The sequence below is a fragment of the Balearica regulorum genome, chromosome 20 (assembly GCF_011004875.1).
Source record: "Balearica regulorum gibbericeps isolate bBalReg1 chromosome 20, bBalReg1.pri, whole genome shotgun sequence".
Classification (NCBI taxonomy): Eukaryota; Metazoa; Chordata; class Aves; order Gruiformes; family Gruidae; genus Balearica; species Balearica regulorum.
Window position 1 is genome coordinate 5,448,302 of NC_046203.1, and position 13,109 is coordinate 5,461,410.

Below are 13,109 nucleotides of genomic sequence, written 5' to 3' on the forward strand. Positions count from 1 at the left end.
ATTTTCAAGGCATCTTTGGGAAGTTGTTATGTGGAAAAATTTAAGTAATAGCTTTAGACCAAAAGGACAGTGTGCCATCTGAACAAACAGACTCTGCATAGTATCTTCAGTGTAAAGGACTACTTCACTTGTAACTACCACAGCAGTACCATTGGATCTATTATTCTAGCACATCCTGTAAACAAAACACATTTTTTCAGTTTCTTCTTCATTAAAACAACAATTTTTTGCACTCATTCAGAGCTCCCAATGCAGTGTTGAGTCTGCAAGAAAGGTCTGAGATGACTTTGGGAGTAGGAGAAAGTGGAGAGTCTCCCTTCAATCCTGAGAGTCTGCGGTTTTTACCTGACGTGATACAAGGTGAGCTGAAAGTCCTCAGCTGCTGTATCCCTGGTAGGCAGCTCAGCCCCACACAGCTGCTCGCTCACTCCCCCACAGTGGGATGAGGGAAAGGTGCAAAAACTCGTGGGTTGAGATAAAGACAGTTTAATAGGTAAAGCAAAAAGCCACGCACGCAAGCAAAGCAAAACAAGGAGTTCATTCCCCATCGGCAGGCAGGTGTTCAGCCAGCCCAGGACAGCGGGGCTCCATCACGCATAACAGTGATTTGGGAAAAACAAACATCATAATTCTGAACGTCTCCCCCTTCCTCCTTCTTCCCCCAGCTTTTATTGCTGAGCACGATGTCATATGGTCTGGGATACCCCTTGGTCAGTTGGGGTCAGCTGTCCCAGCTGTGTGCCCCCCAGCCCACTCGGGTGGGTCAGTGTGAGAAACAGAGCAGCCTTGACACTGCGCAAGCACTGCTCAGCAGTAACTGGAACACCAGGGTGTTATCAAGGCTCTTTGGGTCCAGAATCCAAAACACAGCACCATACCAGTTACTATGAAGAAAGTAACTCTATCCCCAGCCAAAAGCAGCACAATAAAGTAGTTGTAAAATTTTTTGGACAATCATATGCAGTTCATAGGGGATGCTAGGAGAAAATAGGGATTTCTAGGAGAAAAGAGTAAGCAATTTGAAACTAAGCACCTCCTCCTTGAGAACCTGCGGTGATCAAGAAGAATCCAGCCTTGCAATGCATATCTGAGATGGAAGCATTATGAAAGCTTTGGCCAGATTTGAGTCATTCTTCTAAGAAATAATTATCAGCGCTGTGGGCACTGCTTGTAAATTAATGACTAGCTAAAAGAGTTGGCTCGGGACATGAACTGTAGCAAGTTATTAACTCCGTAAGTCCCTGAGCCAATGTCATGACTACTATGACCCTTTCAGGGTTTCCATTTAGGAGTGAGGCCTGCACAGCTCTCTTCTGCAGTGTCACCTGACAGCAAAGACAAAGCTGATGGATGTGTGCATGACTGACGCAGGCATCCTTCCCAGTTCATTCCTTCAGGTCATGCCAGTTCCAAAAGCTCTTTTGCACAACCTCTGACCTGATCCACTGCCAAAATCCTGGTCAGAAAGAGCTTGTGTCATACTTCCTTACAGTACTCATTACCTAGAGAGAAGTAACTACGGCAGCGGGCCAAACACTGAGTGTGTGGCAAATATAGTGTTCCAGCACTTTCATGCATCTTTTGTCTAGACTGTAAGCTCCTCAGAGCCCACATCCTCAGCAAAAGTAGAGGAGACAGGATTCAGGCACTGGAGTTACTAATAAAAAAATCTTCTTTGGTGCTTTTCAGCCTTTTGCAAATTTCAGATTTCCCAAATCTGGATCATGAACAGTTTAAAAGGCAGAAAACTGAGTCTGGACTCCTTTTGTTTTGCACAAGAACTGCTAAAAGCATGTGACTAGTCAAAGCCAAAGAGTAGATCTATGCCGATCCTGGTTCTGGGTGCTAGGGTAGAAGGTTTCTTCTTCCAAACAGCTCTGATCACAGTTGCAGAATTTAAGATGCACTGTAGGATGCTAGACCACCCACTATTCACACATGCTCTACCAGCATCACCCAAGATCTGCCCTCTGTTCTCTGCAATGGACTGCTCGCTGTCACAAGGGTGTGCCACGTGCGGCCACACACCTGCAACGTGCACAACGTAAGGACAAAGCAACAGGGAATGGAGTTTTCAGTGTAACACAAGGAACAGCATTCTTCAAGAAACAGGCTGTTGTAGGGTTTCTTCACAGTACTTGCAGAGTCCCCGCTCCTTGTTTCCCTGACTATAGTGTCAGCCATCTCCAGAGAATCCCCTGCAACGCATTCCTACCAGCACTTCTGAAATGATGTGTCTGGAGAACTGCAAACTGTTCAGATCACTCTACAGCCCCTTAGTGTTAGTGCTGTGGGACATTAGTTCTGGATGACTAATTATTTGGTTTAAAAACAGGTCTTTTGTTCTTGGGCTATAAAGACAACATGACCATTTTCTGTACTTTTGACCCCAGGGAAAGAAAAGCCACAGATAATAGAATTAAACCCTCATTTCACTTGAGATAATATTTGTGTAAGCTCCCTTAGTAAAATGTCATGTACACTGCCAAGTCTGCAGGTTATCACTTCCCCAGTTTGAGTGTTTGGAGACAGGGGCTTGGAAGTAGGGGTATTTGGGGGAAAGCTCTGAGAATTATAAGAGCTGTAACTGTAGAACTTTTTTCCTACTCAGCCCAACGTTTCCTTCAAGACTTGAGCTCAGACAAAATAACGGTTAGGATATTTTTTATTGGCCCAACACAGAAACATTATATAAGGGTTTCAAGGCCACACAGATGATTTTTCTCCCTTTTAGTAAGGCTCTCTGTAGACTTTTCAGGAGAAGAATCAACATATTCAACTATGATTCCAATTGCGCTCTTCTTTCAAAGGATTATTTTTAAAATTCTAAGCACCATGAAGCAAGAGCGCAAGTCCTCCACATCAGCACTCAGAGCTTTTTCTTTTTAACTCTGAAATCACACCAACAATAATAAAGCTTCTTGGCCAAGTGTTAGTTTGAGACATGTCATTCCAATCCAGGGAAGAAACGAGCTCTCCCTCCCTTTTCCTGTTGCAGTCCTGTTGTGTTGGATGCCGATATGGTTTCAGGTAACCAAGATCAGACTCTTCCCATAACTTGGGAGCCCATCCTTCCATTGCTTCTCCCTTACCCATCACGTTATCTTTCTTAAAACAGTATTGCTTTGTAAGTCGTGGTACACATTCTGAAAAAAATAACTAGTAACAAGAGAATTTCAAACTCTCTTTGACATAGGTAGCACTCTGAGCAAGGTTGGGCCATCTGGTAATACAGACCTTTTAGAATGGTTTGACTTCTCCATAAGGAAATGGGAGTTAAGAAACTTAGCTTCAAAAAGTACAAGTCCGTTCTTTAAATATTCATGATGTCATCGGTACTTCTTCACTGCAGAACACATCTCGAGTCCTTCCTGTGAAGGAATTGGAACTACCAGTTCTCTATTATGCCTGTCTTCTATCAACCTGAATATACTTTTGTAGGGCGCGCATGTTCATTCAGTAAATATACCACAGTATAATGTGTTCCGTAATTCACGAGCTCTCCACTGTTTCAGCTTTTTTTTTAATCTCCATGCAGGAACTATAGAGGCAAACCACTGACTGCTGTGTCTTCACATACAAAGCTGGCTTTTGTGGGCAGGCCAGAGAAGGTTGCTGGAGCCAGCAGAAGGAAAACAAGAGACAAAGAAAATATTAGCTCTGCTTTGTGCCATATGCTTTGGTGTCTTGTTACAGAATAGTCAGTCTACAGTGGAAATCAGAGTCCCCACGCCATGCCACAACTGAGACGTGACACAGTATGCAGGTGGTGTTTAACTAGGCCATATGCGTATATGGATCCTCTTTCATTCATCATCCCACTCACAGATTGGTGTCTGCTTTGAGCAGCTCCAGAATGTTTGTCTGAAATACTTGTCCAAAAACACGGAGAAAGCTGAGCTGTAAATAAGCTCTGGGGAATGAAACAGACAAGGGTGTGATGAAGAAAATTTGGAGGAAGTCATTAAAGCAACCTATATTGTTATGACTAAGCTGCAGAATTCTGGGATTGGGACAACAAGAAAAATATTGGAAGTGGAAAGATCCTGAAGTAATGCTGTTCTTGGAGTTTATTATGCTTCTGGCGGTGGCCAGTTCAGTATTGCCTGCCAAAAAGCAATACGACCTCGCATACAGGAGACTGGCTTTGCTGCTCATGGCCAAGTCACAATCGGAAGCACAACCCAAAAGTGACCAGGAGCTAACTTTTACTCATTTCCATGGGAGACAGGCATTTGTCAGTCAAGACAGGCAAAGCCCCAGCTCTTGGCAGTGGCAAGCTGGAGCCTTTACTATCCATTGGTCTAGAATGCTTGTGTTTCTAATCATCGCGTGGACCATGTACTCCAAAACATTTCTGCAGTGACTTGATGCATATATACATATATATATGCATGTGTATACGTATATATTGGTGAACACACAGATGCAAAGATTTGTCTGGTATTATCTCAGGAATTTGGATAGATGTTAGCTGGAATTATAGGCTGTGCATCACTTCTATTACTCCAATTTAAACCTGGCACACAGCCCAGCACTGCACCCCAAAAGTAACCACTAGATAGAAGAATCTGTAATCTGGAAGGACAGATGTACAATAGACTGTTTTTAAGGACATCAGAAGGTTTCTGTTGTTACTTAGTGTATAAAATGCTATAATAACAAGCGATACAATAATCTCTCACAAAAAAGGAAAAGACTAATGATTGTTTGAAACAGAAATCTTGAAAAGAAAAACCTGTAAAACTTTCCACAGCAGTTTAAACAGATTATTTTAAAAAAATCATACTGTTAGTAAGCCTTTAAAATTCCATGTGAGGAGGATTATTCAAACAAAATCCCAGAGAGCAGCTGTAGATAATTGCTAGTTGTCTTACTGTTCAAGCAGAGTCCTTCCCAAGGATTTCCACTACTCATTCCTCTGTTTCCACCTCTCCAACAGAAAAATAAATGAACGACAGATCTTAATTTTTTTTATATTCCAAATACTTAGTATTGAGGCATATGCAGGATCCAGAAAAAAAAAAAGAAATATTCCAAGTTGTCTTTTTCAGCCTTAAAAATGCTACAGAGGATACAAACACTATTTCTTCTCTTTGCAGGTCACTTGTAATAGACAAGCTGCTTGTGATGCATTCCATGCTGGGACCAAGCTATAAGCCATGCATCTGCTGAATTTAGGAATAAAGGGCTAGTCCATAAAATGTGGAATCAGAGGAGTGGCCTCAGGGGCATAATGGTGCATTACTTCTGTGAGATCAGAGTGTTTCACTAAAAGGTATATATTGTTACAGGAAAAGGGCTTCCATGCTTTTTGATTCCGTCATTATTTATTGTTTGCATTGCTCATTCTGCTATGCTAGATCACACAGCAGAGGTAACCTGAGGGAACGCTCTGCATCTTGCTCTGGAGCTCACATTAGTTGCCACTGCAAAGGAAACTTTTGCTATTAAAGCAAGTTGTGAGCAAGAATATTGAAGCTGTTGCTCATCTAAGATCCTTGGCCTCCCAACAAGTGTAAAAAACATTCAGTTTAGGAATAACCTTGCTCACAATAATATTTTCTCTCTGTCCCCTTTCTCTGTTCCTTCTCACTAGAGAGACATTCATGAAAGCAAGGTGTCTGCAAGTAGCACTGTTCTTAACTATCCTAGAAAATCTCTTTAACAAAGAAAAGGATTTCAAACAGTTTTCTCACTGTAGTTATAATGACCACAGTCTGTAATTAATCACTTATATCACTACTTTCCTAACTGAAAAATCATTTGAAGCAGGGTGTCTACCCAGCATGAACTAGAAAGACTAAAGTAATTTCCTTTTTAATAAGTACATTTACCAATGAAGACCACTATTTCTTCAGTGTCAGAAGTGCCACAAGCACTTGCTTTGCATGGTTAAGATGACTATGATGACAGGAGATGGCAGCTGCAAGAGACAAAGACAGGGAATAACGAAACAAGTCCCATCTTAAGTCTCTTATCAATACTATGCTTAATCGTAAAACATCAGGGAAATGCTCTTTGTTGACAAAAGAGCCTGCCCAGCAGTGGGACTGTTGCTGTGGAGCTCAGCAGAAGCAGGATCTGGCTCTGAGGCTGTGCTGCCAAGCAAGAGCCAAACCTGCTGTGCAGGTAAGGCACCAAGAGGGTTTGCACTGGTGTGCAAAAGTTCAAGACACACTTCCATACCTCAGGGATTTTCTCTATTGCTCCGTCCACACACTCACTTCTTTGAACTAAGATACCCGAATAAAGCATCCGGCCTCAGCTACAATGCCAAACAGACAGAAAATAAAAACCTTCCCATTTCCACTCCACATTTAAGATCTGCATGCTTATGACATGGTGCTTTCCTGACCGAAATGGCAGATGGTACCAAACCAGATGAGATACCTGAGTCTGTCCTGCCTGGCGTTACCCTACCCACGCGGGGTACACCGGCTGTGCAGAGCACTCAGGGCTCCTCCTGTTCTAACAGTCACTAGCAACTGCTAAGGGGAAATATATAGACCTAGCCTTCCCCAGGATAAATTTTCCATTTCACATCAATCATCAATTACAGATTTCCACGTTTTCTCAAAAAACTCCTCAACCTCAAATAGTTAACAAACATTGTTTTTCATAACCCAGGTGACAGCATTAATAACAACTTTGTCTTTTGCCTTCTTATTGACTGAATCTCGTATCAGCTGATGCAGATCATTCCTGTGACTGTTGCCAGGCTCACAGGCCTGTAAATTACCTAGCTAATCCCACTTGTTATTACTTTCTGTGTTAGCATAGAGCTTACTGGCTTATACCGTCAGGTACTTCCCTGCAGAGCTGCTGGTGGCTCTTCCATCTGAGCTGACTGCAGCCTCCCTGCTTTGCTTCCCAGCAAGGCCACAGGCATTGCTCCTTGCTGCCTCTTCTTTAAACAGTTTGATGGAGACAGGCAGGAGGAAGCCAGAGGAAGGATGAGCAGGACACTGAGTGACCTTGCCATACAGACAACCTAATTTAACATTAGTCCCTGATACAGTTCCAGGTCTCACCCTTTTTAATATCAACAAAGGGCAAATATCCATTCCGTTCTGCTCAGGCCTTAATTACTACAAGTCCCCAGGCCCTGGGAGGAACTACTAACCAGCTGACTGTTATTGGCCTTAATTATTTACTAGATATACCTGAAAACTGTGACATTTATAAAGCAAGAGCCAGTGACCACTTCCCTTCCCTATGTGATTAGCTGGGGACAGATTTCCTAAGTGTTCTCTTCTGTAAGGTTTTTTCCATAGTACAAGCTCATAAGCGTATCACTCCTTAGGTTTTTCAGATTAAAAAAAAATCTGTATTAGAAGCAGCTTGAATTAATTACTAATTAAACCATCCCATGGGATTTGTGTCCAGGAACAGAAATATGTCTCCTTAGATTCAGGTGTCTGTATACATTCCTGCAGCTTGATTTGCAGCTTACTGCTAAGTGCCATTTGGTCTTTCACGTGCTCTTTGAATTGGGATGATGCCTGCCCTTTCCGAAGCTGGCTCTGATAGTCAGGCTGGGCAATGTGTTTCTGCTTAATAACTTCACACATACAAGCAGCCCTGTCCAAAAAGGCAGAGCAGCACTGAGTGACAAGCAGGGATGGATTCCGCATGTTGGAGGGTGTCACTTTTACTAGGTAAATCAATACCACATTTCCCTTCTTATCTTGAAAGCTATGGGAGGACAAATTACATTAGCATGGATCTCTGCTTTGGCTCCTGCCATACTGCTGCAGAACACCAGGCTGCAGTTTTACAAACCTTTGCCCCGATATGTTGTCAGTCAGCTATTGGAAAGGCTGCGGCAGGCTTGAACATGCTTAGCTAGAACGTGTTTGGGGTAGTTTTTTGTGGATAAAACACAGAGGCGGTGGCTGTGTGCACACTGGGGAGCCAACTGTGGATCCTACTGCTGGTAAGTGGTCCCAGTTGGTTCCAGCTGGCCGAGGACAGCTAAGACCAGTCTCAACTGGCACCATGAACACTAGCTCTGCTCTACCTCTACCTCTGCTGTTTTTTGGCTGCTCAGAAAGTCCACTCATAGGTCAAGGGGGAATTTCTGAGTTTGAATTCATAGTTTATGTCACTGCCCAGAGATGATTCTGGGAGTTACAAACTGCGCCAGAAAAAATTGGCAGAAAATACACAGAATAGGATTACTAGATAATAGCTAAATCTAATACACTGGTTTCTTTTCTTTCTTTTCAGCACTGGCTGAATTCTCCCAATTTAAATGTTTCTATCAGGAGAGAACCTGCCACTTCTACCCTGTATTCCGAGTCCTTAGAAGACAGAGGTGTCAGCTCAGCTTGTTCCCTGACTTTTACAGAGATTAGATTCAGTTATGCCTCTTAAAGCCTGGATTGTCATTGAAAAAGAAGGTGCTTTACTGAGATAGTGGTTCTGGAGGCACTGAGCCTGTGGAGACTGATTGCCGTGAAAGCACGATCACCAGGTATCATTACGGCACGTCTCAGCTGCTGCCCAGCACGCAAGCAAGGTGGAGTGTACCTTCCACCTTCACTAGTACAGTACTGAGCGCTGCCCAAAAAAGCAGCAGATAGGCAGGTGGATCTGCAGACTGTGTAACATGCCCGGTAGAGTGCACGCTGGGTGGGTTTGTGCTATGGATCTAGTTTGTGAAGATACGTTCTATACAGAAAGCCTTGTCACTATCACACAAGGTATCCGTTATTTCTTCTGAGCTGTTCTTGGCATTTACAAATGGAGTTTCTAGATAAGATGCCAAAATGAACTTCATCTCTGTAATCTGAAATCAAGTGAGGGCATCCAGAAGATTAACTTAGGAATTTTTCTCTACAGGGCTGCTCCTGGAGAGACCCAAAACACACCCTGTAACTCTGGTTTGCTCTCTTTGTTTAGGTCCCCCACTTGTATTGTGGGGCAGGCTGTGAGGAACAAGTGAAGAGGGTAGGTGGCGTAGCACCACAGCAAGTTCAGTCTACTCTGCTGGACTGGCAGTAGTGTCTCTCATGTCAGGTAACTTTCCACTGCGAAGACTGGTTGATCAAGGGCTTCTCAGTGGTGCCAGATGTGAAACCAAGCAAGGGCCCATTTGGTTGGAGTAGCCATACTAGACAGGAGCATCCATCTCAGACGGGGGGCCACACGTGCACCAATAAAAGACCAGTGACAATGGCACTGAGGGCAGGTGGCACAGAGCCACCAGTGTCGGTACCATTCATCTCAGGCTGCAGAAACATCGGCCTCGTGGAAAACGCATAGTGGGAACGGTTCCCAAATCGTGTTAACTTCCCAAACCACACCTGGGAATTGACTGGAGAAGGCTGGCTGGCCTAAGGATCACGCTAACACTTCAACGGCACACATGAACGAATTCCAGCACCCTGAACTGTTTAAAACACTGGCATGAATGTAGCCTGTACTGGGACTTTCCATCCTCCACCATTTTTTCCCCTGGAAAGGGGGACTCAGCAGCATCCCCCCCCGAGGCGGCTGTGCAGGCACACCCTGCGCCCCGTCTGCGGCACAGCGCTCAGCCCCAGCACAGCTGACGTAGTTGTGTCTAGTCATCACTTTGATGACGAATCTATGCCTTCAGTGAGTATAAAAAGATGAGTGTGAATTTTGGAGGCTGTGGGAGTGTCATGGGACAGAACTCTTTCAGACCAAAAATTATTATTGGAGACTGTGTGTAGGGTTAGAGGTTAAACATGCATTTGTATTTTATAAAACAGCTTGTCCTGCACTGTCTTGTCAAATATTCATGTCAAGGTCCTATATTTCCCATATTAGATTGACGATCTCACCTATTCTGCTAAAATAAGATTTTAAAAGCTGGTTTAGATGCCTGTGATGTCACCAGGAAAAATATGGAAAATCCTAAACCCAAGTTCTGGCTGAAATAGTAAATAGGATACGGTATTTAAATCTTTCTTTAAGACGCATTTACCTTACATGCCTGCTGGACAAACAACATCTGAGATTTTATACTACATCAGGATTCTTTATGTGTTTTTTTGGTAAAAGTTTGTGAGCCACATTTGAAGGTATTGGGTTTTTTCCCAAAACAAATATGTATGCCTGAATATACTACTAGAGATTTCACTGAGGCAATCCATTAATATTCTGAGTAGAAAACAGGCTAGTCAATGCCTTCTTTAATACAAATGCCATAGAAGAAGATATAAGACATAAAACCTGCATATAAATGCTTGATATTAAGTTGGACACTCAGCAAACTAGTCAGAAAATGTAATTGCAGCAGGGTGAAATGCAGAAAAGTGGTCTGTACAGCCACAGCCTCATCACCCATGGGGACAGATCATATCTGCCAGCCCTAATCCACTCCAAAAATCAGTGCTGAAAAGGCCAAGTCCCTTCTGGGCTTTAAACAAAGAAATCAGATGCAGAAAGAGAATTACATCCACTTTGCAAGGATGAGTATTGGGTCATGGGTCTTTATATTTTTTTGTAAAGAAAACCTTCCCGAGATGGTTATTCTCATGAACAGCCAAAACAGACGTCCTTCTGACAATATAATTTGAAACTCCAGAAACATAGCTCAGGATCAATCCCCTGTTCACATACAATCTTTATTTACTTTGGGTTTGGGTTTTTGGAGGAGTTGGGTTTGGTTTGAGTTTGTTGGGGTTTTGTTTGGGGTTTGGGTTTTTTTTTTGGTTAAGTTTTTTTTTCTGAGCTCGAATTTTACAGCACTACAAGAAACCCCCCCTCAGTATTGATCCTTTAAGGTTAAGAACTTGTGCACTTAAATTATTCTAACCCAGAGAGTTTGAAATTTATAGTCCCTCTTGAACCTCCCTGCCTCACCAGCTTCCTTGGGAGGACCCTGCTGCAGGCTGCATGCCAACTGCAGTAAAATTTAAAGAGGTGAGAGAGAAACTTCCCAGAAAATATAAACATTTCATGGAAATGAAATAAGTCTTCCCTTATAGGAACTCACCTCAGCAAGCTTTAGATAAATGGAAAGGTATTCAGAATTGTAAGTGGATATAAAGTGTGGTGTTTTAGATACATTTGTTTATGAGCAATGCAGAAATGCGTATTGTCTTAAGACGGTAGAGTCAAACAGCAAGGGGCTGTCAGTCCCCCTTCCCCTGTCCCGAGGTCAGCAGCCAGCACCAAAGCTCAGGCTGCAGAGGCGGTTGGCTCTGGTTTATGCCTCCCCGCGGGGCGGATGGCAGCCGCACACACCTTCGCCCCCCCAGAACAAATCCCCCGCTCGCTGCAGCCACAGCGCTTGAACTCGTGACATCAATACACCCTGCAAGGGATGTGAAATATTCCCCGAGTTCGGAGATGGGAAATTCAGAATAATAGCAACGAACAAGGCACTGGAAAGTACTCTCCTTCTGTGTCCGAGGTCTCTGGCTGACACAACACAGAAGGCTCACATGGCTGCACAATAACAACCGTGGAGAGAAATAAAGTGTGAGCATTAGAAGGGCTGTAAATTCCTCAGCCCCGCTCGCTGGGTACCAGCTCCGGAGGCCTGCTCCTCTTGCAGCTTGTGTGACCCACGTTTCCTCAGAAATCTCACCACGTCCGCGGAGGGTCTGGGAAACTGCTGGGAAAATGACATGCTGGAAGCCAGAACGGGGATTTCAGCAGGGAACGTTTTGCCTGGGAAGATGCTGGATAATTCAGGTCCACTGGTGGCTCAGAAACGCGAGGGGTTTGATGCACATCCAGTGCTGCTCTCTCTCCAAAGGTCTCTGTCATGACCTCAGAAGAAACCTGCCAACCAGATCTAAGTGTTGCTTTTCTGGCCATCCTTCTCACACGGCCAATCATTCATTCAACAGTGACTTATGCAAAGATCATGGGTAAATATAACGTAGGTGTGTGCAGTCCCAGCCTCACGGGCTCGCTGCCCAGCGGCAGGCTGTTCGCTCACACCGCGCTCTCTCCCACTCAACAGCTTTTCCGTGTAAATGGTTAACTGACCCCTACATGTACCCACAAGAAACCATATGTTCACTTCTGTACACGCACAGAAATCACAGATAAAATCATGCCTTTATCAGGCTTGTCACATTTAATAGGAAATATAGGAAGGGAAAGCTGATGCACAGGATAAATCATGCGGTTTTACAAACAGTTCCCAAGTTTTTAAAAACATTTAGCAAACCCTCTGCATTTTAATCCTTCTAAGGTTTCCTGTGTCACTCAATGAATTTTAACTTGATGCTACCACTGCAGACATTGCATCCACACATGTGGATGTGTTTCTGTGAGAATGAACATCAGCAAAAGCAGAGAAGTGATGCTGCACTCCAAAAAGCCATTGAGCCTCACAGAACAGGTGCTCAAAATGTTTCTGTTGCATAAAGCGAGGTAATTGCTGTCCTTCAAATGCCAAACAGGATATCAGCTATGGAAGAAAGAAGGCAAAAGCCTGTGAAATACAGATCAAGCCAATGAGCCATGCAGTTTGGGGATGCCTGCTACTGACATTTTGGAAGTTTCTGTCTAGGAAGCAGCATGTGAGAGTCTGTCTTTGAAATCCAGCTGGAAATTTTCTCCCTGTTTCTTCCACAGTTGGAAAAGCTCTATTTTCCAGTAAACACACCCACACGTGCACACACCGTGGCTGATTCTGTGGTAAAAGCGCTGAACTGGGGAGCCAACTGTGAGTTCTGCTGTGGGGCTAGCACCCTCTCATCGTACTGGGTTGATTACTTCAGGTCTCATCCACATTTGAAAGAATTTGTCCAGATTTGACCTTGATTGCAGCCGACTTTGTCTCCAGCCCTTGATCTCTGTGATGCTTGGCTCCTGTTCAGTCAAGCCACACCAGTTGTACTCTCAGTCCTTGTCTCACCTCTTCAGCTGTGCACCTCAGCACAAGGGACTGCCTTCTATCCCTGTGTCACAAATAGCCACGGACCCCTTCATCTTGGTCAGGGCCCCTGAATTCTGCCTTTATTATGACTTCCACTTGTGCATTATGAGAGCTGATTAGGCCATGAATCCCATGTTAACGATGTAAAATAAAAAGAAGCAAAAAGTCACAAAGCCTGGCATTTCCACACGTTGTAACTGACTGGAATGGTTTCTGAGGTTGGGTTTTCCTTTCC